Source organism: Schistocerca serialis, chromosome 1 (genome assembly GCF_023864345.2).
Source record: "Schistocerca serialis cubense isolate TAMUIC-IGC-003099 chromosome 1, iqSchSeri2.2, whole genome shotgun sequence".
Classification (NCBI taxonomy): domain Eukaryota; kingdom Metazoa; phylum Arthropoda; class Insecta; order Orthoptera; family Acrididae; genus Schistocerca; species Schistocerca serialis.
This window is the reverse complement of record NC_064638.1, coordinates 153,319,219-153,342,678: the sequence shown is the minus strand read 5'-3', so window position 1 is coordinate 153,342,678 and position 23,460 is coordinate 153,319,219. Positions and strand designations below refer to the sequence as shown.

The window sequence follows — 23,460 nt, the reverse complement described above, 5'->3', positions numbered from 1 at the left end:
TGAAACCACATTCCATAAGCATACAATTTTATTACGAGCCCTTGTATGGTACAGTTTCAAAAGCTGCTTTTCCCATTTTCTTCAAAAACGCAATGTTTCAAAGTAATGGAAATTTTACGAGTAATATTAACTTTTTTTTCAAGGTTTATTTAAAAAAATAAAAATTTTAGCACTGCCGTGATGGCTAATTGACGCTTCAGTTTTCATACCCGGCTGTTAGTACAACACAAAGAACAGCTGTTATAGCCGAGACCAAACAAATACAGAAAAATACCGGTTATTCAGAACTAAAACAGAGGTATCGGTCTTAACCGGTCGGTTTTTCCCATCCCTTCCTTATACTGACCCTGCTTCAAATCAAAAGTCGCGTGGTCGCATATATTTGAGGAGTTGCCGCCACGCAATGAAGCGTGCTACGGTAAGTGCAGATGCAGATGTGAGTGTGGAACAGGCGCGCTTGCTTGGGGTACAGGTAGTGGGGGCAGCGGCGCCTTCTTAAGGGAGAGGCGGCCGACCGCATGGGGCAGTCCTTCGTCGTCTTCCCGCACAGCACCGGCCAGGTGAGTTCATCCCGGCCGCCGCCTCTGCGTGCAACCAGTAGCTCTGCAGTTCGCTGATCTTTTATTCTTTCAACACTGTCGTGCCTCTGCAATTTATTTATGTGAGTTTCAAATTTCGCTCCGAGAGCAATGGTTGCGTTCCACGTGACTTCCCTGTGGCTGCTTATCGGTGGCTTCTCCTAGAGGCCTATGCTGGATTTTACTATTCGGTTCACACGAAATGGACGAGTAGACGACAATGTAACAAAAAAATAATAAACATAGGTCCGGAAATCGTGAACCAGTTGGACTTTTTTTTCTTTTTTTTCGGATATCTAAAGGCTTTGGTGTGTTTGACTCTTGTTAACAGTGCCTATGAACTCCGAGAACGCGTTGTAAGTTTACGGTACACGACTGGAACTTTTAAAAGTCTACTGGCATGAATGAGATGTGCCGAAGCCTATCTTCACACGAACACTTGTTGCAATGTGTTTATCTCAAGTGCATATCTGCGGTTTGAATCCGCGAGGATTCTGTTGTAAGGTGCTCATGTACTCAGTCGTAATACGCCATATCGGGAAAAAATTTGGTTTCCGGACCTATGTGCAGCAGGACTATTTCCTTGTCCCGTTGTGTTCTACTCTCCCCTTTCGTTTATACCCTGTGTAGACTACATTGGTCCACTACCTTAACAGGTTGGGGCGTATGGATGTGGTTCAGAATTACAGCTTATATCATACATTATTACAATGGTAGACTAATGTCTGAGCAGATTTATTTTCACCAGTAAAAGGCAAAAGCTCGTTATTACTTTCATTGTTCACCAACACAGAGTGAGAGAGATTTTTGTGGAAACACTTGGGTTTCCTGTTGATGTATCGTATTTCTGTCAATTATTGCATATGAGGAGCCAGAAGAAAAAATCTCCAGGTAAGTCACTTTTTACGAAACTCGAGAAAAAGCGATTTAATGTTTGAACTGTGATTACATCAATACACAGCAACATACAACACTTTTTATTTCATAAATTAGACATCTTAGGGTGCATCGAATGTGGAAATAGTGTTATTTGCACCAGGTGTGTTCCTAGAATGAAATCATTTACCAAAATGCTCTGCCGGCCGCGGTGGTCTCGCGGTTCTAGGCGCGCAGTCCGGAACCGTGCGACTGCTACGGTCGCAGGTTCGAATCCTGCCATGGGCATGGGTGTGTGTGATGTCCTTAGGTTAGTTAGGTTTAAGTAGTTCTAAGTTCTAGGGGACTTATGACCACAGCAGTTGAGTCCCATAGTGCTCAGAGCCATTTGAACCATTTTTGAACCAAAATGCTCTCAAACGTCACTCTGTAAGAGGAAAGAAACAGTTAAGCAAAACAGACGGAATAATTTCGTAATAATCACGACTAAACGAATTTCAGGTTGTGATAATACAGCTGCAGTACTCGTATTCACGTATATTTAGCTGAGGCATCGGACTTAAAAATTTCACAGTTCCAGGACGGCAAAAACTTAATCAGGTTTTGCAGTTCTTTATATTTTTGCCAGGAAATTGGAAGGAGATCTAGAATAAAGAATAGAATTGTTTGCGTTATATTGCAGTAAACGTAACTGCCAAGCTATTGTACCCTCGGCAAGTAGGGAATCACGCACCTAAAAATACAATTGCATGCAGATGTGGACAGTTCAAACAGCCCATCCAAAAAGTTGATATCGTCACGGTGTCCTTATATTGCCATTCTGCATTCCTCCGTGATAAATTGTTTGGTATTATAGCATTACGTAGTAGCTGGAGTCAGATAATATTATCTTAATTTCCTGTGTTTTGAAAGGGCATTTTGCAGCGTACTTTGAGTTAAAGAGCGTTTTCCGTGTCTTGATTAACACTGTTCACAGTCCAAGAAGGTGGCCCGCACCTGGATGCTTCTATCATTTCTTTGAAATCTTCAAGAGTTTCCACGACCACGCACAGGGAACGTAATTTTCATCTTCTTGAGGCCAGTAATTTGAGAGTTACATAACGAAAGAAGAGGTTGACGGAGAAGTTTTTATTTTGACCACCAGCGGAATCACAAAATATACTTACAGTACGTCCCAGGGGGAACAGGCAGTATTCGGGGATATGATAGGAGCGGTCATTCTTAGCAAAAATATCCAATAAGCGTTGGGTCTAAACTGTATACCATAAGAGCTATGGGCATTTTTTCAACTTCGCAACTGTGAAAAACATCTATTCTACTGAACATGTCTTTATAGCTCGTAAGATGTGCATTAAACCCATCTTTGCTGGACAATATTTTCTTCATGGAAGTGACCGTTTGTAAATACACTTCCAAGAATGTTGAAGCAACGAAGGAACGACGGAAAACGGATGAAACGACGATATTTTTTTCTTGTTTTGGTCCATGTTATTTCCTCCCAAAACATGGAAAGCAAAGAGCTTGCAGTAGAAGATATTTATTTCACAATTTCGAAGGTGAAGAAGTGCTCATAGTTCTTAAGCCTTAAGGTCTGTGTTTTAAAGGCCACGCCCACTAGCCTCTTTTGCTTCGAATAATCGCTCCTGTCTTATCCCTGAACATTAACTGTTCCTCGCGGGACATCCTTTACAGAGCTTTCCAATGTTCCCATTCAAGGCACGAGTGATGACGTGAAAAAGGAATGACGTCACTTCATTTGTGCCCCTTCTCTTGGTGCATTCAGCACATACATAAAAAAAAGGATTCACCTGTCACAGGGACATGGATATTGAACGAAAATCGAAAAGTTGTCGCTTAAAGTAAAAGTCACTGGTCGCTATATTTCGCAGGGATACATTTTTGCAAACTGTGCAGATACTACCCTTATTTCTGTTTTCCCTTGCCTCCAGTTTACTGGTGTGCGGGGGTGGGGGGAAGAATGCAACTTAATTCTGTTTGCTCTGCCTTCTCGTGGCCGGACAAGTCACCACTGACTTGCTTGCTTCTTTCCCCAGAGAAAATGACTTACCTGGTTCTTTTCCTTACAGCAAAACATTGGACGCTAGTAGCTCTCGCTTTGTTTTTCCCAATTTTAGCCTGTGAACATCTGCGTATGATCAGTCTGAATTGAGCTGTAGCAATAACTCAGTTTTGGAAAAAGTGGCTTTCCTGGTTCTCTCCTCTGACTCTTTATATGGTCGCTCGGAATATAACTCAATACACATCTCTTGAGGGGTCCTCATACGCTCGGTACTTATTGCACAATAATATTATGTCAAACTATTGCGCATGGGTGCGAGCCCAAGAACGGCGCAATATTTATGCTCGGACGCGGTGGTTAGAACTCTGCCTTCGTAACGAACACGTCGGCGGTTGACGACTTGGAATTCGTATGCACTACGACTGACTTCTTTGTCTTACGGGACAAAAGTAGAAATTACGTATAACGGACGAAATAAGTGTGAAAAGCTTCAAGTAAATATTTCAATGGACCACACGCTCATTCACTGCAGCACAGACTCGTAAACCAGAACAACAACTAATTACAAATTAAACAACAGAACTGCGTGATTTATCGTGTACATGTGCTGTTTCCTACGTATTTTTCCACTGTGATAACGTTGCAAACGAAATAAAACCATTATTTACTGACTACTGATTGAAAACTTACCTGATCTCTTGTTGGTGGTCAGATAATACTTGCAAGGAAAAAGAAACATGTATGCTTACTAAAAATCTGATCTGATCTTATTTGTCAACCCTGAAAACTGCTACAAGTAAAATAAGCAATGCTGCTTATTGTCATAACATCATCATCTTACGTTTCCTATGCTATTGTGGACAAGGAGGTATCTGGCTTTTCCTAAACAGTCAGTTCTCAAAGTGTCGCGTGGTGCTCTAATTCTCCAGCACACTCCCTGATCTTTTGTCATTTACTTTTTGGCTCGATGCAGCAACATTCCAATATATTGTGCAAACCGTCAATGACGCTCTCGGGCGGTTAATATTACTGTGCAACACTCAGAATTGCGCAATGAATATTGATCGTCAAGGTCGCTGTATGCCACAAGACGTGAAAATGAACGAGAAATGTTTCTCGAATGGAAATTGGTATAAGTACTGCAAAGAATAAAGTAAAATAAAAACAATAAATATATCTTTCACATTTGGGTTCCACTACTCAGTTGAACCTTCACTGTGCTTAATCACATGGAAGATGCTTCTTGTTATTGACTGAATCAGGTTGTGCAAGTTGTCAATTGAAATTGAGCCCACTATTTGCGAATAGAATTATTCGGCTCACTTAGTACAAAGTTGTTAGTCAACTTATTGTAAAAGTTGTGTGTCATCAAACTCTCTATGCACCTGAATCAACTCTGATTCCAGTACACCTATGTAAGTAGCAGATGTCTTGCTGGTATTTGTACATTCCAGATTCAATCTGTTGTGGTGGGCAGGAGAGCCAACACCGTGTTACTAGAGGAGGTCGAAATGCACGCGTTTTAGCTCACGCAGGCTGGCGTGAGATCTGGAACAGGACAAGGAAATTAGAATTTAGAAAAAACGGACGTAGCTGGTGGAATACTTAACTTTAATGCATTAATGATGAACGTCGCTCTTGACGGTACATGATACACGATATCAATAGTAACTGAATATGGCGCCTTGCTAAGTCGTAGCAAATGACGTAGCTGAAGGCTATGCTAAACTATCGTCTCGGCAAATGAGAGCGTATTTTGTCAGTGAACCATCGCTACCAAAGTCGGTTGTACAACTGGGACGAGTGCTAGGAAGTCTCTCTAGACCTGCCGTGTGGCGGCGCTCGGTCTGCAATCACTGACAGTAGCGACACTTGGGCACGACGTATACTACCGGATCGAGGCCGATTTAAAGGCTACCACCTAGCAAGTGTGGTGTCTGGCGGTGACACCACACAATCTACCTTGTGCAGAACGATCACCAGATCGGAATACTTGCGCCTAATAATTTCAACTCATTCAGGAACGAAGATTAGGACTTAACGTCCCGTCGACAATGAAGTCATTAGAGTCGGAACACACACAGACTGATTTTGGGAGGATACGCAAACCTCATTCAGAATCTTGGGACGAGAATTTGAACCGCCTCCCCCGGAGTCTGAGAGCGTTGCCATAAGCAATGTGCCACCCCGCTCACCTTGCCTGTTAGCACTGAGTCCTTTGTACGAATCGTTGTACCAGTAGGCTAATACTGAAATCAAAATAACTCTTCTTTACGTCGCTCAAAATCATTTACCTGTTTCGGAGAGTGAGGGCAGCTTTCTTGCCTTTCTATGGACGTCGTTGTAAGGTAATTCCTGTAGGCATTTCTTAAATTCCAAGCATTCATCTGCTGCCGTAGTTTATTTTGCACGTCTGATGATGACTATTATAATGAAAATAATCACTGTTTAAGAGGACACACACAATTTCTCCCTCTTGTTCCGCTCAGATTTAATTGTTTGAGCGTTCATTCAACTGCCGGTTTCAAAAAACTAGCGATAACACAACTTGAACGTTCTAAGTCCTTGACGATTTGACGACTGGAGAGGTCCAACTCATTTTAGCGTCACACTTCCCTTCTCTGCATGGGTCAGATGCATTAGTCGGGGAAATATAGTTTACCGATTTCCATCATTTTTCTATTTACTTATTCTTGTGGCTAACGGCCCGGTACAAGACACTCTAGTTTACATCATTTTTGCAGCTTGAATGATAAGTGGCTAACTGTCAATGCCTTGTGTGGGTGACTGCGATGAGTGCATATAGTTTCTGGTTTCACTTGTTGTTATTGTTGTTGATGACGATTATGATAATGGAGAGGGCGAATCCTGTGGCTAGCACCTAGTTTACTCGTCTTTATATAGTAACATTAGCGGCGCAGGCCTCCCGTGACGCAGTTTCTGCAACAGGGGCGCACAACCCGTTTTTACACGCTGTGGTTGCCAGGACCTCAAAAAGGACGAGAGACCGGCGCTTCACCAGGAGAGGCAAGGCCAGCTAGCGCTATCACATTATCAGCGTAAGGCACTGGTTCACACCTAGGGTTATAAGTACGGCCATTAGCAAGTCACAGCTTTCTCCGTGCAACAGCTTCAGATCTTGGCACCACTAGATGACCACTTTGTATTAGGTCGGGATTTTCTGCAAGTCACGACGGTAGTGGGAGAAACTTCATAGCTCCGTGAAGCGTTTAAGACATCAAAAACCCGTCCTGACATTTCACCACAGGCGCAATTCGCAGTGGCCCCATCAAGTCGGTCGATAGCTGCCAACGCTGTTTTTAGCTGATCGTGAACAAAAGCCGACTCGTCCATTAAGATCTCTCAACGAACACAATCCCTAGCCATGTTTACTGGTGGTTGTTATACGTAAGCCTTGTTCATGCAAAGGCAAAAACAAGTGAAGTAATTAAAAGCACTAAACACGTGAAAACTTGTTATTGGTTACTTCTACAGAGTACAATGCCCAACTTTGTTACTGCGGCTACTCCAAGTGGCGCTGTTGGTAACTTCTGCTGAATCCTCAACATATGGCGCAGTACCTGATCTGCTAATCAGGAATTTTACGCCACTACTGCAACACCCCTGCTGCCAATCCTGATTATAGCATCTTCGGCTACGGAGGTGGGTATTAGCGTCCATAAAATATAATTTTTTCGTTTTTATGTTATACTGTGGCATGAGAATGCGAACACACGTATAGTGTTTACTCGTAGAAATCCTTTGTAATATTGGAGGCAACTGCAATATACATGCAAATAACCATTTTGTTAACTGCGACATCCAGGTGCCGGCCGCTGTGGCCGAGCGGTTCTAGGCGCTTCAGCCTCGGTCATGGATGTGTGTGATGTCCTTAGGTTAGTTAGGTTTAAGTAGTTCTTAAGTTCTAGGGGACTTATTACCTCAGATGTTAAGTCCCATAGTGCTCAGAACCATTTGGACCATTTTTGACATCCAGGTGTCTTTATACGAACTTTCCTCGCTATTTTATTGACAAACGAAGCAAAGAATATCGATACATAGCATTTCTTGTGTCTATTTTTTTGTCACCCCCAATACATCACAAAACCGAATAGAATATTTCTTCCGAAACACCACAGAAACGGAACCTAAAGACTCTCAGCAGAGCCATCCAATATACATACTTCTTTTAGGTCTATCTGATAACTCTTTCGTTTCTGGAAGTACTTCATCATGCAGAGTAATGTAGGGAACTCTGTTTGTCGAGTAGTCTTCAGAAACGTCGTCTACCTCGCCTGATGTTGTGTTGGCACTCATCTAGTTTTTTCTGGGGTTTTGTATCGCAAGCATCTCCGGAGTGAAGAAACGTGGTATGAAGTATAAGCCCTGCTGTCAAGGGTCTTCTCTGTCTTCTAAACGAAACACTCATTTCGAATTTCACACAATTTTGGAACTGAAGGGGTGATTGTTGTCTTCCTTAAAAATGATGTTAGTGATATAGGTACGTTGTTATCTACATTTATCTCTTGTTAAAAACTGCACAGTTTGCTATGCTAGTTATAAGGGACGATCTGTTTCATCAGAAATCTGAGACAGACCACTGGTAGAAGAGATATCAGATCGTTCACATCGGTCTTAAGTTCCTTTTCGATTTAACGACGGTCTATCACCGTAAGCTAGACTGCAACTAAATTAATTCGTCTGCCTGTTTGGAGTGACAGAGTGCGAGTTTGGTTTGCAGAGATTATAGGTTTTTAAAGGAGGGAGGGACTTGATGGATTGGAAGCACTGACACTCACGTGCCTTTTTTTGGGCCTGCCTGGCTAATGTTTTTATCTGTTCTTTTCGTGTATCTGAAACGACCTAAAAGGCGGAAGTATGCGATCTTCTTCAGTTAAGCGATTTCAGGAGAAAGAATTTAATAATTCGGAGATTAGAAGGATGATTATCGATTTTTTGGCGGAGTTTACACAGGAATAAAATTCTCTTAGTTGGTTCAGTCCATGCATCATTAGATGCTAACAATTTTTTGAAAGAAAACGTCTAGATCGTGTAATACATTTTATTATTTTTTATGTCGTTCAGCAACTGCCCCATAAGATCTATAATTAAGATTAGAGGAACGTAAGGATGAGAGCTGTTTATTATACAGGGTGGACAAAACTAGTCTGGCACACAAAACATTTCATGCACCACACGCAGAAGGTGTAAGTTGGGTTGCTTATCTTAAGGCACATGAAGTATCTTCAGGGACAGTTTTACACGGAGGTGGCGAAAGTGCACATATATGCACATATACAGATGGCAGAAGTATCGCGTACACAAGGTGTAAAAAGGCAGCGCACTGGCGGAGCTGTCTTTTGAACGCAGGTGATTCATGTGAAAAGGTTTCCACATTGATTATGGCCGCATGACGGGCATTAACAGACTTCGAACGCGAAATGGTAGTTGAAGCTAGACGCGTGGAACGTTCCAGTTCGGAAATCTCTAGGGAATTCAAGAGTTTGCCGAGAACGCCAAATTTCAGACATTACTTCTCACCACAGACAACGCAGCGGCCGAAGGCCTTCACTTAACGACTGAGAGCAGCGCCGTAGAGTTGTTAGTGCTAACCGACAAGCAATATTGCATGAAATAACCGCAAAAATCAATGTGGGACGTACGACGAACGTATTGGTTAGGACAGTGCTGCGAAATTTGGCGTTGATGGGCTATGTCAGCAGGCGACAGACGCAAGTATGTTTGCCTGTTGTGCCTCACCTGACCTCGTGATCATATCGGTTGTACCCTAGACGAATCGAAAACCGTGGCCTGGTCAGATGAGTCCGGATTTCAGTTGGTGAGAGCTGGTGGTGGATTTCGAGTGTGGCGCAGACCATACGAAGCAATGGACCCAAGATGTCAACAAGGCATTGTGTAAGCTGTTGGTGGCTCCACAATGGTGTGGGCTGTGTTTACACGGAATGTACTGCGTCCTCTGGTCTAGCTGAACCAAACAATGACTGGAAATTGTTATATTCAGCTACCTGGAGAGCATTTGCAGTCATTCATGGACTTCGTGTTCCTAAACAACAACGGAATCTTTATGGATGACAACGCGCCATGTCACCGGGCCACAACTGTTCGCGACTGGTTTGAAGAACATTCTGGGCAGTTCGAGCAAATGATTTGGCCACCCAGATTTCCCGACATGAATCCCAACGAACATTTATGAAACATAAGCGAGAGATCAGTTCGTCCAAAAAATCCTGCACTGGCAACACTATCGCAACTATGGATGGCTATAAAGACATCATGGCTCAATATTTCTGCAGGGGACTTTGAACGAGTTGTTGAGTCCATGCCACGTAGAGTTGCTGCACTGCTTCGGGAAAAAGGAGGGCTGACACGATATCAGGAGATGTCCCATGACTTTCACCACGTTAGTGTATTTTGCTCGACCTTATCAGTCTACAAAGGACGAAAACTTAAAACCTAACAGAGCAAACACAATTTCTACAATCACAAAAGCATGTTACGATAAAATTTATTTCAAATAAACTAATTTCATGTAAACTCACTTAAACCGTATCTTATAATTTGAGATTCAATGATTTTTATTTTAAAGAGTGACTGTCATTTTATAAGCAAGAATTTAAAAAATGAAAAGATATAAAATCCCCACACTATCGCCACCTCTCTGGTAACACCATCTCTCTAGTATCATTAGTATCATAGTAAAAAAAAATGTTCAATTGACATTTGACATCCCACTTAGGCTTAGGTTCAACTGCTCGATATGGAGCGTCGTCAAACAACAGGTTCAAAGTCTTGGTGAGCGAGCTTTTTAAATTTTTTCAATCTTTTAAATTTTCGTCCTTTGTATCCCGATAATGGACAACGAACATCCATCGTTCTCATATTCCTTTAATGATAATTACACCTCTCATAATGGCAGTAGCCGAAAAGACGTTATAAATCAAGTAATTCATTAACTGATATAGACTGTTTCCTTCACAAAATATCCACAATGATCGCATATTCATTCAAGAAATTTATTTCCTTAATGACTAAGGATCCAAAGGTGCCCTGGAAACCAAGAGCCGTAAGTAGCACGACCATTATTACAGAACGAGAAGGCACCATGGTGAAATTAAATGGCTGCAAATGGCTCTGAGCACTATGCGACTTACCTTCTGAGGTCATCAGTCGCCTAGAACTTAGAACTAATTAAACCTAACTAACCTAAGGACATCACACACATCCATGCCCGAGGCACGATTCGAACCTGCGACCGTAGCGGTCGCTCGGTTCCAGACTGTAGCGCCTAGAACCACACGGCCACTCCGGCCGGCCATGGTGAAATTAGCCATTCTCGAATTCAGCGTGTGGAAATTACGGCACACTGAATTTCTTTTTCATCCACGTATGGGATCTGGTGATGAAACTGTATTGACTTGAAATCTATTGTGGACGAACTGAACATCAAAACAAATTGTGTAAAGCTTATGGAAAAATCGACAGTGCTACTGGAATAAATTGAACAATAAGTAATAAAAGCTTTGTGGATGTTCTGCTCCCAAAAAACTTTGCGAAATAGTGTTTGCTTTCATACTTACGAGGGCTGTTCAGAAAGTAAGGTCCGACTGGGCGCGAAATGAAAACCACAGCGAAAACCTGATAAATCTTTACACAGATGTGCTGAGCAGTGTCTCTACTCTCTAGTATGTCCATCGATCGCCTCACGTCGCTCCTTTTAGTACTGAGCGTACAGTTAGCACATACAGATACCTAGACAAAAAATGTCTCCTGCCAGGTATGAGGACCTGGTGAGAGATTTCGCCTGATGTCATGCATCCCACATAACGTAACTGTCATGCGTTTCCTTCTTAAAGACAATTCTCAGCTGCACTCTGTAGGGGCAATGAAGATGTTCCTGCAGCGTTTTCGATGGCAAGTGTTTGATCAGGTACAATATAGACTGTAATCGGCTCTCCCTGAGTTTTAGCTCTGATGACGTCCGCCCCCGGTAGCTCAGTGGTCACCGTGACAGAATGTCAATCCTAAGGGCCTGGGTTCGATTCCTGGCTGGGTCGGAGATTTCCTCCGCTCAGGAACTGGGAGTTGTGTTGTCCTAATCATCAACATTTCATCCCCATCGACGCGCCAAAGTCGCCGAAGTGGCGTCAAATCGAAAGACTTGCACCCGGTAAACGGTCTACCCAATTGGAGGCCTTAGTCACACGACATTTATTTTATCTCTGCTAACATTAGCGGCTGGCCATGAAGACAACAATTTGGCACAGACGACGAGCTGTAGGCCATCGCAGAAATTTGGCGGAAAGCACAAGCCGCTGCCTTCTATGACGAGGGCAGTGAAAAGTTAAAGTTGGTACAACGCTACGAGTCGGATCGACGCCTATGTAGAGATGTAACTGGAAGACGTTGCTAACTGTTGCAAATAAAACATTTTTCGTTTTCACAGTGGTTTCTATTTTGTGACCCTTGGGCTCTTACTTTTCGGTTAGCCCTCTATGAAACAAACACACACACACACACACACACACACACACACACACACAGAGAGAGAGAGAGAGAGAGAGAGAGAGAGAGAGAGGATCTAATGGCTCTGAGCACTATGGGACTTAACTTCTGAGGTCATCGGTCCCCCAGAACTTACAACTACTTAAACCCAATTAACCTAAGGACATCACAGACATCCATTCCCGAGGCAGAATTCGAACCTGCGACCATAGCGGTCGCGCGGTTCCAGACTGTAGTGCCTAGAACCGCTCGGCTACTTCGGACGGCAGAGAGAGAGAGAGAGAGAGAGAGAGAGAGAGAGAGAGAGAGAGAGAGAGAGAGAGAGAGAGGGGGGGGGGAGGAGAGGGGGAAAGATAGGTTGAGAGTAAGAGAGATAGAGAGAAGAGCGAGTAACGAAATACATTCACAAAATCTTTGTGTTTAAAGGCGACACGTTCAGAGACGTTTCGTGGCTTAAATATTGCTTTAGAGATGTTGCTGACCTCCTATGGATTTCTTTGTGTGTGTGTGTGTGTGTGTGTGTGTGTGTGTGGTGGGAAGGGGGGTGGCAGATGAAGCTTTTGGTTTCGAGACATCGATAGGCACTCCATCACAGTTTGTTACTTGTTTGACTGAAGCTGCAGCCATTATTCGTGAATACGTGAACTACCTGGTTTTGAGTGCACGTGTGACATTTTTGTCACAAAAAAGTGTTTCTTTTTATCACCCCTTAACACGCTAAAATTTTGAATATATAGTTTTTTACACCCTTCATCTATATGTACAAAAACAAACTTCTTAGGTAAACGGGGTGTTTCATCATTATGTGCTAACACGATGAGAACACATTCCTTTGCACAAAAAATTGGGGAAAAATACACGACATTGGGTGTGAAGTAGTTTTCGAGACAGCTAGACTCGCCGAACTGTGAAACTTGGCCAGCGGTTTTCTACGATCAAATAGAAACTGCGTACGCTAAAAAAAGCGAAAATTAACAAACAGATAAACTTTCACTGGGCACTAAGGACTCTACACTCTCTCATGTATTTAGCACCCCAATATTTCTAAGAACTTCGCAAACTTAGCCATGAAGAAAGTTTACATGACTTACTGGGAAACATGAAGAGCAGCTCAGTAGTCAGCCCACTTAAAAAGGAATGGACTTGTTTTAAAAGGGCAATCACAGGAGTTGGAAAGAAAAACACAGGTACAAGGAAGGTAACTTCGAAGAAACTATGGGTAACGGAAGAAATACTTCAGTTAATCGACGAAATAGGGAAATACAAAAATGTTCAGGGAAATTAAGGTAGAAATACAAGTCACTTACGAATGGAAGAAATAAGAAATAGAGGGAAGCTAAGGCGAAATCGCTGAATGAAAAATGTAAAGAAATCGAAAAGAAGATTGTCGGAAGGACTGACTCAGCATATAGAAAAGTGAAAATAACTTTATGTGAAACTAAAAGCAAGAGCTTTAACATTAAGAGTACTATGGGAATCCTACTATTAAATGCAGAGGAGAGAGCGAATAGGCGGAGAGAGTTCACTGGAAGCCTCTACGAGTGGACGACTTCTCTGGTGACGTGATAGAAAAAGAAACAAGCGTCGGTAGGGAAGAGATCGGGGATACAGTACTAGAATCAGAATTTAAAAGAGCTTTGGAAAACTTAGGATCAAATAAGGCAGAGGGGATAGATAACATTCCATCAGATATCTAAAATCATTGGGGGAAGTGACAACAAAGCGACTGTTCATGTTGGTAGGGAGAATGTACGACAAATGTATGAGATGGGCAATGTAGCGTCAGACTTTTGGAAAAAGCATCATCCTCACAATTCCGAAGACTGCAAGAGCTGACACGTGCGAGAACTATCGCACAATCGGCTTAACAGCTCACGTATCCAAGCTGCTGACAAGAATAGTATACAGAAGAATAGAAAAGATAACTGAGGACCTCTTAGATGACGATCAGTTTGGCATTAGGAAAGGTAAAGTGACCAGAGAGGCAGTTCTGACGTTGCGGTTGATAATGGAATCAAGACTGAAGAAAAATCAAGGTACGTTCGTAGGATTTGTTCACTGCAAAGAACTTTCGGCAATGTAAAATGGTGCAACAAGTTCGAAGTTCTGAAGAAAGTGGATGTTAGCTTTAGGGAAAAACGGGTGATGTGCAATATGTACAAGGAACAAGAGGGAACAGCAAGACTGGAAATCGAAGGACGAACTGCTCGGGTTAAAAAGGGTGTGAGACAGGGATATAGTCTTTCACCCCTACTGTTCAATCTATACAACGAAGAAGCAATGAAGGAAATAAAGGATACATTCAAGAGTGGAATTAAAATTAAATTTGAAATAATATCAATGAAAAGATTCGCTGATGACATTTACAGAACATAGATTGATAGTAAACCGAAGAAAGACGAGAGTAATGAGGAGTAGCAGAAAGAGAATAGCGAGAAACTTAACATGAAAATTGGTGATCACGAAGTAGAAGAAGTTAAAGTATTTTGCTACCTGGGCAGCAAAATAACCCATGATGGACGGAGCGAGGAGGACATTAAAAGCAAGCTAGTACTGCCAAAAAGGGCATTCCTGACCAAGAGAAGTCTCAAACATAGGCCTTAATTTGAGGACGAAATTTCTGAGTATGTACGTTTAGAACACAGCATTGTATGGTCGTTTACATGGACTGTGGGTAAACCGGGACAGAAGGGAATCGAAGCATCTGAGATATGGTGCTGAAGACGAATGTTGAAAATTAGGTGGACAGATAAGGCAAGGAGTAAGGAGGGAGACAGGCAGCCACATTATTCCGCACGACGCAAGAACACAGAATTCCAAGAGTACGTCCAAACAAGTGGAATGTACCGTCCGGATGGAAGAAGATAATGGATTAACATCTCGTCGGCGACGAGTCGATTACAAACGGTCTGAACAAGGCCATAGCTTGAATCTGGCAGTAACCATCCAGATAAATTATCCCAACGTCCAAGCAGGACGGTTTAAGGTGACCGTGACATACGTAAATTTGAAAAGTCGGGTAGGAGACGGGAGGGATATGAAGTCTAATCCTCGCGAATACGAGTCCATTATCTTACCAGCGCCCTGAATCGAAAAAAAATATTCTTTGGCGTCGTGACGATATTATAAATCCTTGTAGTACTACTGCAGTGAAAGTAGTTTGAATTTTAGATTTCAACATTACATAGTTTTCTAAATTATTTGGGACGAGTTCTAGACCATTTCCTGTAACGTCACAGGCCACTAGCCAACAAGCCTACAAGAAAGGAAAGTAAAGAAAATTGTGTGAAGTAGAGGTTTCATACACTGAGGTGACGAAAGTCATGGAATAGCGATATGTAGCTATACAGATGGAGGTAGTATCGCGTTCACAAGGTATAAAACGGCAATGCACTGGGGGAGTTGTGACAACCTTTCTATGTTTTCCTGGGACCTTTTAATCTAAAAATCTGTCCAGTCCCTTCCACACAGCCCCTGCTACCTGTGTAACTGATTTCTGTATGTAGCGGACTCCTACTACACAGAACCTGGAAACCAACCACCCGATGGGACAAGTCGAAGAATCTACAGAAATGTCTGAGCCTCTGATTGAGACTCTCCACCTGGCTGTGTGCCATAGCACCATAGTCAGCTGTGTCAGATGGTGTACTCTGGTTTAAATGGCTCTAAGCACTATGGGAATTAACATCTGAGGTTATCAGTCCCCTAGACTTAGAACTACTTCAACCTAACTAACCTAAGAACATCACACACATCCATGCCCGAGGCAGGATTCGAACCTGTGACCATAGCAGCAGCGCGGTTCCGGATTGAAGCGCCTAGAACCGCTCGGCCACAACAGCTGGCGGTGTGCTCTGCCTTCATACTGCAAGCAAGACTGGGGATTCAGCTAGCTACCAAAAACCAGAGAGAAGCTTTTCCAATCCAAAGAGACAGACATCACTGGTGCCAACATGAGGCACCTCCAGCAAGTGGCTGCACCCTGTGCTCCTCATGAGATCTGAAAGCACCCGTTCCACATCTTGAATGATTCCTCCCACTATGCGCACACAGTGTACACTGGATTTCTTCCCCTCCTTGACAGCCGTACCCATAAGGGGTCCCAATATGCGCCTAACTTTGGAGCTCCCAACTACCAGAAATTCCTCGCTCTGTGAATGCCCAGACCTTGCAGGTCAAGACTCTTCCTCTGGAAAAGTGCGAGTGACTGCATCTGGCTCAGGGACTTCATCAGCCACAGACAGAGTCCAAAACCTGTCGGTCAGACAAACCAAGGAGGCCCTTGTATCGGCTGCTCGGAAGGTCTTTTGCTGCCTGCACATTTTGGAACACCCTTCCACTCGACCACAGGTGAGGGTGAACATCAGTGCAGGCTGTTCCCCAGGCTTTCACAGTAGTGGACGTATCGGGGGACAAATTACATGTGCTGGCCACCCATGCACATGACCATTGGCAGTAGCTTCAAACTATGTGACTGAAGCCAACACCGCCTGGAGATGTGAGCAAAGAGTCACCAAATCAGCCCGCATCCGAACACAGCAGAAAAGTTCCTATTCATACCAAAGATGGCGAAAATGTACTCTAGACTGTTAATGAACGCAGAACTGTGCCTCATAAATGAACAAACAGGAACAAAATTAATGAGTTTAAACTAAAGAAAAAATTTAAAACAAGTCACTTCTTAAGTGAAGCTGTGTGGGCTATTCGTTATTTGGATAGTTTATGAGTTGATTTCGTGTCTGCATATCTGTGTACTGCATTATTTAGGAGGAGTTTGCATGTCTGTACTGAAATTATTTCGGTAATTTAAGAGCTGTTTGCGTGTCTGCAGAGCGTTGTTTAGGAGTGGTTTACAGGTCTGTGGGGTGTTTGGTGTGACTCCAAGCATGTCAGAGCGTGTGTTCTGTATCAGTGTGATAAATACACTCCATTACTAAATAAACTGTTCCAAAATAAACAGAGCACACTCCTCCCTTACTTCTCCCAGCAGCCAAGCGCAGACTGAGTCATTTTCGCGCCATTTTCCCCCTACAGACCATCATCTTGGATTACATCACAGGAGGGATGACAGCACCTTCTGGTGGCAGTACTGTGTACTAGGTCGGTTGGACTAGATCTCGTGGTGAAGAAACTTCCTGCAAAATAAAGACTCATGTCCAGCACAGGCAGAGTCCTTTTACTGCCATTTCCCCCACCCCAGACGGCCATCTTGGGTTATGTCATGAAACAGATGACAGTGCCCTCTGGTGGCAGTACTGTGTACTAGGTCAGTTGGGCTCTGGACCTGGAGGCGAACACACACACTGGATGGTGGTAGTGGCTCAAATTGTTTAAATAAAGACTGGTGCACGATTTCGACAGTTGATGATAAGCAAGCATGTTTGCAGAGTCTTTTTAGAGGTTTGCACGTCTGTAGGCTGTGTGGCATGTCAGAGCATGTGTTTGTATCAGTGTGATAAATATATTCCATCCCTAAATAAATTGTTTCAGAACAAATAAATAAAGTACACTCCTTCCTCTCTCCAGCAGCCCAGTGCAGGCTGATTCCTTTCCCCCACTATTCCTAGGAAGAGGAGACAGTCAGATGACTTAGGTTAGTGGTTTACCACCAATATTCAAACTTGGCGCCAGTTCCTAGGAAGAGGTGGCGGTCGGGTGACTTACGTTAGTGGAGGTAGCCCAAGCGACCTATCTTCCCTCATTTCTTAGCTTTGTGGAGGTAACCATGGTGTGATGAATTATCCTGTTGGAATTTAAACTTCCCGCAATTTTTCTGGGGGTAGGAGTTAGGTTAGTGGAGGTAGCCAAGTCGACCTACCTTCCCATCAAAATCCGCCATCTTGAATGACGTCATCGCTGCCAGCTTGGATGACGACATGTGCTGTAGCCAAGTCTACATGCCGCCATCTTGGATGATGTCATCGCCGCTATCTTGGATACATCCGGCAACAATGGAGAGTGGATTGACAACTTCCTAGCTCCACTACTGGCACATCTCTACCTATTTCACATTACAACCTCTTCAACTCTCGGCAGTATCTGTCAGTCAACAGATGAGGCGGGCCTGTACGTTTTTGTGCTGCACATGTCCCTTATCACATTTGCTAACAACGCTAATTGTGTTACATTAGATTTACGTCCTGCATTACGAACACCACGTAGTCTACACACTCGTCCAAAGAAAGAGAAGGTGGAAGAGCCAGCCCGTTCAATACTGAATGGGTTCGAAGCGCATGGAAAGTGCTCAATACTCCATCGCACTGTTACGAGCTGGAAGAACAGTCCATACAGTTGCACTGACCACTATGTCCAGATGGCTTAGTGGTCCGAGCATCTGCCTAGCAAGCAGGAGACCTGGGTTCGAATCCTGGTCCAGCACAAATTTTCAACTCTCCCCACTGATTTCAATTAATGCCCGCTCGCAGCCAATGTCCGTATTTCCTTTGTGTCGTAAAAACTAATCCTGTGGAAAAAATCAGCTTCAAGTTCATACTGTGAAACATTCCCATTTGCCAACGTAGTCATATGTTGACCAACCATGATCGACTATGTTTCAACCAATGAGTTCTCAAAGAGATTTCAAGACTTTGCACATTGAGGACTGATTTAGATGTGCTGCTCTCTGCGTCCAACTTGAGCTTATAGACGTACAGCATACCACCCAGCTCAAAGACCTGTCTGTCCAATTCAAGCCTTTATAAATCTGTTATTAAATGTTAACCCAAGAGCTATATACTCGACTGCACAACAAACCTTTGAAGCTATTTCGATATTTGGTTCAACGAATATGTGCAAACGGATTTTCTTCCTGCTATGAAACTGAAAAAGCCCCACGAACTTTTGGGTTTAACAGATTTTAATATGCATAACACCATGTATTTGTATCACGAACCATAGTTCCATATATGTTACTTATTCTAAAATCGAAATGGGTATAAATTTATAAACATCAGACCGTAAAGCTTTTCAAAGTACAAGCATTGACTACTGAAAAAGTAGTAAAATTATTGATTCGGTGGAAAATAAAAAGTTGAAAATAAACACTACCGATAAAATCTATCTAATAAAAGTATGCTGCTATATTGGTCTCTCTGAAGTAGTCGCACTATGTTGCAAACATGTCTTTCTAAGTTTCCTACGTGTACGGCCTTAGCCGTATAGTCGTCGCACTCGCGCACAAGCTTTGAATAGAACAGTGGTGGGGGAAACTGGAGCTGTGCACTGGGAGCGCAAATCTTGGCCAGGCCTGGTCTACCAGGTGCAGAAGTATGAAACCGGAATTTTCCTATACATGGTGCTAGCCGTCAGTGTAGGGCCCGTGAGACCGCGGCTGCAGCGCCATCTGGTTCCTGTAACGGCTGACAATGAATGTCAACACTCAGTAACCAAAGTTCCATACATCGGTATCTGTTTCAAACCCGTAAGCAGGTCGAATTTTGTGCCTGCGAACTACGATTTGCGGACAGATAACATTCTGTTATCACTTGAAGAAAACTGCTGCAGAATCGCATCGAATGCTTGTCAAAGCTTTCGGCGAACCTGCTCTTGGGAAAACACAGTGTTTTGAGTGGTGATTTTGACGCGGGAAACCACCGAAAAAGTTCGAAGTCAACGACTTATTGGATAAAGATGATACTCAACCGCAACAAGAACTCGCGGAACAATTGAATGTGACGCAGAAAGCCGTTACTCTTCGCTTGAAAGCTATGTGAAAGGTGCAGAATGTGGGAGAATGGGTTCCGCATGAACTCAATGAAAGGCAGCAAGAAAATCGAAAGACCACTTATGAAATGCTGCTTGCCAGATACAAAAGAAAGTCGTTTCTCCATCAAATAGTGCCAGGTGACAAAAAATTGATATATTTTGAGAATCATAAGCGTCGTAAATCATGGGTGAATCCAGGTAAACCATCGACATCCACTGCAAGACCAAATCGCTTTGGAAAGAAGACAATGGTGTTTGGTGGGATCAGAATGGTGTCATCTATTATGAGCTGCTAAAACCAGGTGAAACCGTTAGCACTGATCGCTACCAACAGCAAATGATCGATTTCAATCGACCATTACGTGATAAACGACCGGAATGTGGAAAAAGGCCACATAAAGTCATATTGCTCCATGATAACCCCCCATAACACAGCAAAACGGGTCAGGTTCGTATGATAATGTACGAAAATGGCTCGCTGGCTTGTTCGCTTCCAAAGAAAAACTGTCTTTATTTATTTATTTATTTATTTATTTTGCGTGGCATTCATAGCCTGGTGGAGAGGTGGGAGAAATGTATAAACAGCACTGGAGATTATTTTGAATAAAATATTGTTTATCAGTTTCAAACAACAGACTTGCAATTATTGTAACCATATTCCGGTTTCATATTTCTACACCTGGTACATGTCCTGACACGTCTGCAGCTATGCCACGGAGCATCTTACGAATGGAAACTTTGTTCACTGATGTGCGTCTTTATACTGTTCCTTTTTCAGTTTTCGCGCAGTTGCCTTCTGAAACCATGGTGGTCTTATAAATTAATTTGCATTGGATAAGTGAGTAAAAAGCATTAGATAACAAAGCAAGCGATGGAAAGATACAGACGAGTAATGATATGCAGAAAGTACATGGAGCATTTTGGCGTTACATGAGCGGCAGCACAGTTGATCATGAGCCTAGCTGATGATCGTACATTCGTGCCACCATCGTTAAAACAATCAACATGTTACCGTGACTTGCAAATAATAAATCGGAAGAAATTATTGCTCTTCGATATAGATGCTTTTGCTGTTCTTCTGGGGCTTCAGCCCTCACTGATACTTATACCAACACGTGCCCAAATCACAGATCCAATTAGAACATCCCAAAAAAAAGTTGACTCATGAAAGTGAAACTACTTTTTGTGACCAATCTAACTAGGTCTTTTTGCAGTAAGATCTGAAGGAACCGCTCTGTGGTACTAGATTGTCGAACTCTGGTGATTTTTTATCTTCCATTTCACCTTGCAGGCATACCCTGCGCATGAAGCCGCGTTGCTATTCACAAAAGCTTCGTTCTAGTGGAAATCTCCAAGTTATTTCCGCACATGACTTTCCAAAGAATCAACACCTGACAACGAAGTAAAATGCCGCACTGAATGAGCTTGAGAGACGTTCTTACAATTAAGAAACGTTCTCATACATTCGTATTTCGACGTGGACTTAAGACTGAGGCATGTGAAATGTTACGTCTTATCAGTACTTCTTCAGGTGTAAAATGTTGGGCATTAAAATGAGGAGGAGGAGATTAGCGTTTTCTGTCGCGTCGATGACGAGGTGATTAGAGACGGAGTACAAGCTCGGATTAGGAAAGGATGGGGAAGGAAATCGGGCGAGCCCTTTCAAAGGAACGATCCCAGAATTTGCCTGAAGCGATTTAGGGAAATCACAGAAAACCTAAATCAGGATACCTGGACGCTGGTTTGAACCGTCACCCTTCCGAATGCGAGTCCAGTGTGTTAGCCACTGCTCCACCTCGCTCGGTGTTGAACATTAAGAGTAAGAAAGCTTTCAAGTTATAGATATCTCACGGATTACGTAAGACACTGCATTCGGCGAAAATGACAAATGAGGAAGTCTCTGAGTCAGCAGAAACCGAGAACTATTTAGTATAGTTAAGAAGAGACAAAAAGCGATTTAGTACTTGCGACGCGCATCTTAAAACCCTGTTTCTAGCAACTGGTAATTGTAGGTAGGAGAGAACCTGGGAGGAAGGGACTGCGAAACATTAAGTAACGGGAGGGACAAACTGACATTCGGTCACTAGTACACGTCGCACAAAGCCGAGAGACTATCGAAAATGTGGTCACAGACATCCCTCAGCAAATATTTGTTTGAGGAAGAAGTTGTGGAGGACTAGATCTATAATTCCCCAAAGCTGACAAGGGAATGTGGTTTTCTTTGGGGGAGTGGGGGAGGGGGGGTGCTGCTTCCATTTAATTTGTACCATTAACAGATTAATGTCACTACTTACTGGGCCACAAAAATGAGGAAGAAATATAACTGTAACTGAGAAACAACATTTCGTTGTCGCCGTCTCTCTGTCCTGTAATTAATATTTAAATTTTCGTAATTATAACTAAGAATGTTTTGCTATTGATTTTTATCTTCAGTACCTACTTCTATTTGTTTCTGTCTGCTATTTAATTAAGTGCACCTTACTCACACGAAGTGCTGATTACTATTGACAAGGGGTCTCAAATTGGTTCCATATTTTTACAATTAAAGACATGCGCGGAAAAAACGGGCTGACCCACAAATGTAAAAGCTTAGCGATAAGTGTTGGCATCTGTTGCTGGTTACGGTAACTATCAAAATTTTCATAGTTCCCGTATCCAATAACACATGGCAACACTTACCTCTTAAGTTTTTCCCCGCATGACTTCGGTTCTAGAAGGCTTTTGGAACATCCTTGCTCACAAGCAAATTCTTGTCATACTACGTGCCTACGGAGTATCGTCTCAGTTGTGCGAACAGATTCGTCATTTCCTGTCAGAAAGGTAACAGTTTATAGTGACTGATGGGAAGTCACTGAGTTAAACAGTCTGCTGTTCCTAATCTGTATTAACGAGACAATTTGAGCAGCCCTCTTAAACTGTTTACAGGTGCTGCTGTCGCTTACCTTGTCGTAAAGTCATCAAAAGATGAAAAATGATTCACACGCGATATCTGTATGGCGCGAAAAATGGCACTGACCATATAATGGAAAGTGTCAGGTCATCCATATGAGTACTGAAAGGAATACGCTGTACGAATTTTGTCCACGTTTTCCTATGTAAACAGGTTAGATGTTGTGAGTGTATGTGCTTCTGACGTTATTAACGCCTACTGTATCAAAGGCAGAACATGAGAGTACCATTATGTGCCATGAGGTATAATATAAACTTAATATGTAAAAAAAATCGAGATATTTTTGTAAAACAAAGCGATGAATGCAATGAGGAAACGAAATGGACACTCCAGCTGTATCTAAGTACTATAATACTGTACATCACATGTCGTTTAGCAACTTCCAGTTGCATCAGTTGGGTCTGTTTAGTCATCATAACATTATCTGTTTTCTATGTAAACGGTGGTCTCCAACACAGCATTGAAACATGCAACTGAATGTGAAACCACAGACACAAGCCCGTACCGGTTGTGCATCAAATAAAATCACCTTCTATTGTGACTGGTAGTGGTTATTATTCTACACGCTATAATCCGTTAATTTCGGTTACACGATAAATTAGTCACATCTAAAGGCCATAAATTCAATTAAACACCTAGTAATTACAATTACGAACAATTTAAATTGGAAAGAACACACAGAAAATGTTGGTAAGGCAAATCAAAGCCTGCGTTTTATTGGCATAACACTTAGAAGATGCAACAGAACTAATAAAGAGACCGCCTATATTACGCTTGTGCGTCTTCTTTTGAGGTATTGCGGCATGGTA

The 23,460-nt window shown here is 42.7% G+C and overlaps 1 protein-coding gene across 1 annotated transcript in view; it reads left to right on the top strand.

Moving 5' to 3' along the window:
- The first annotated feature begins 532 nt into the window (after window positions 1-532).
- Window positions 533-23,460, top strand: part of LOC126464541 (extracellular matrix organizing protein FRAS1-like) — a 471,206-nt gene continuing 448,278 nt past the window's right edge. The window contains exon 1 of the mRNA XM_050096241.1: window positions 533-560. The gene's annotated coding sequence lies outside the window, so the exon portion shown is untranslated. The remainder of the gene's footprint in view (window positions 561-23,460) is intronic.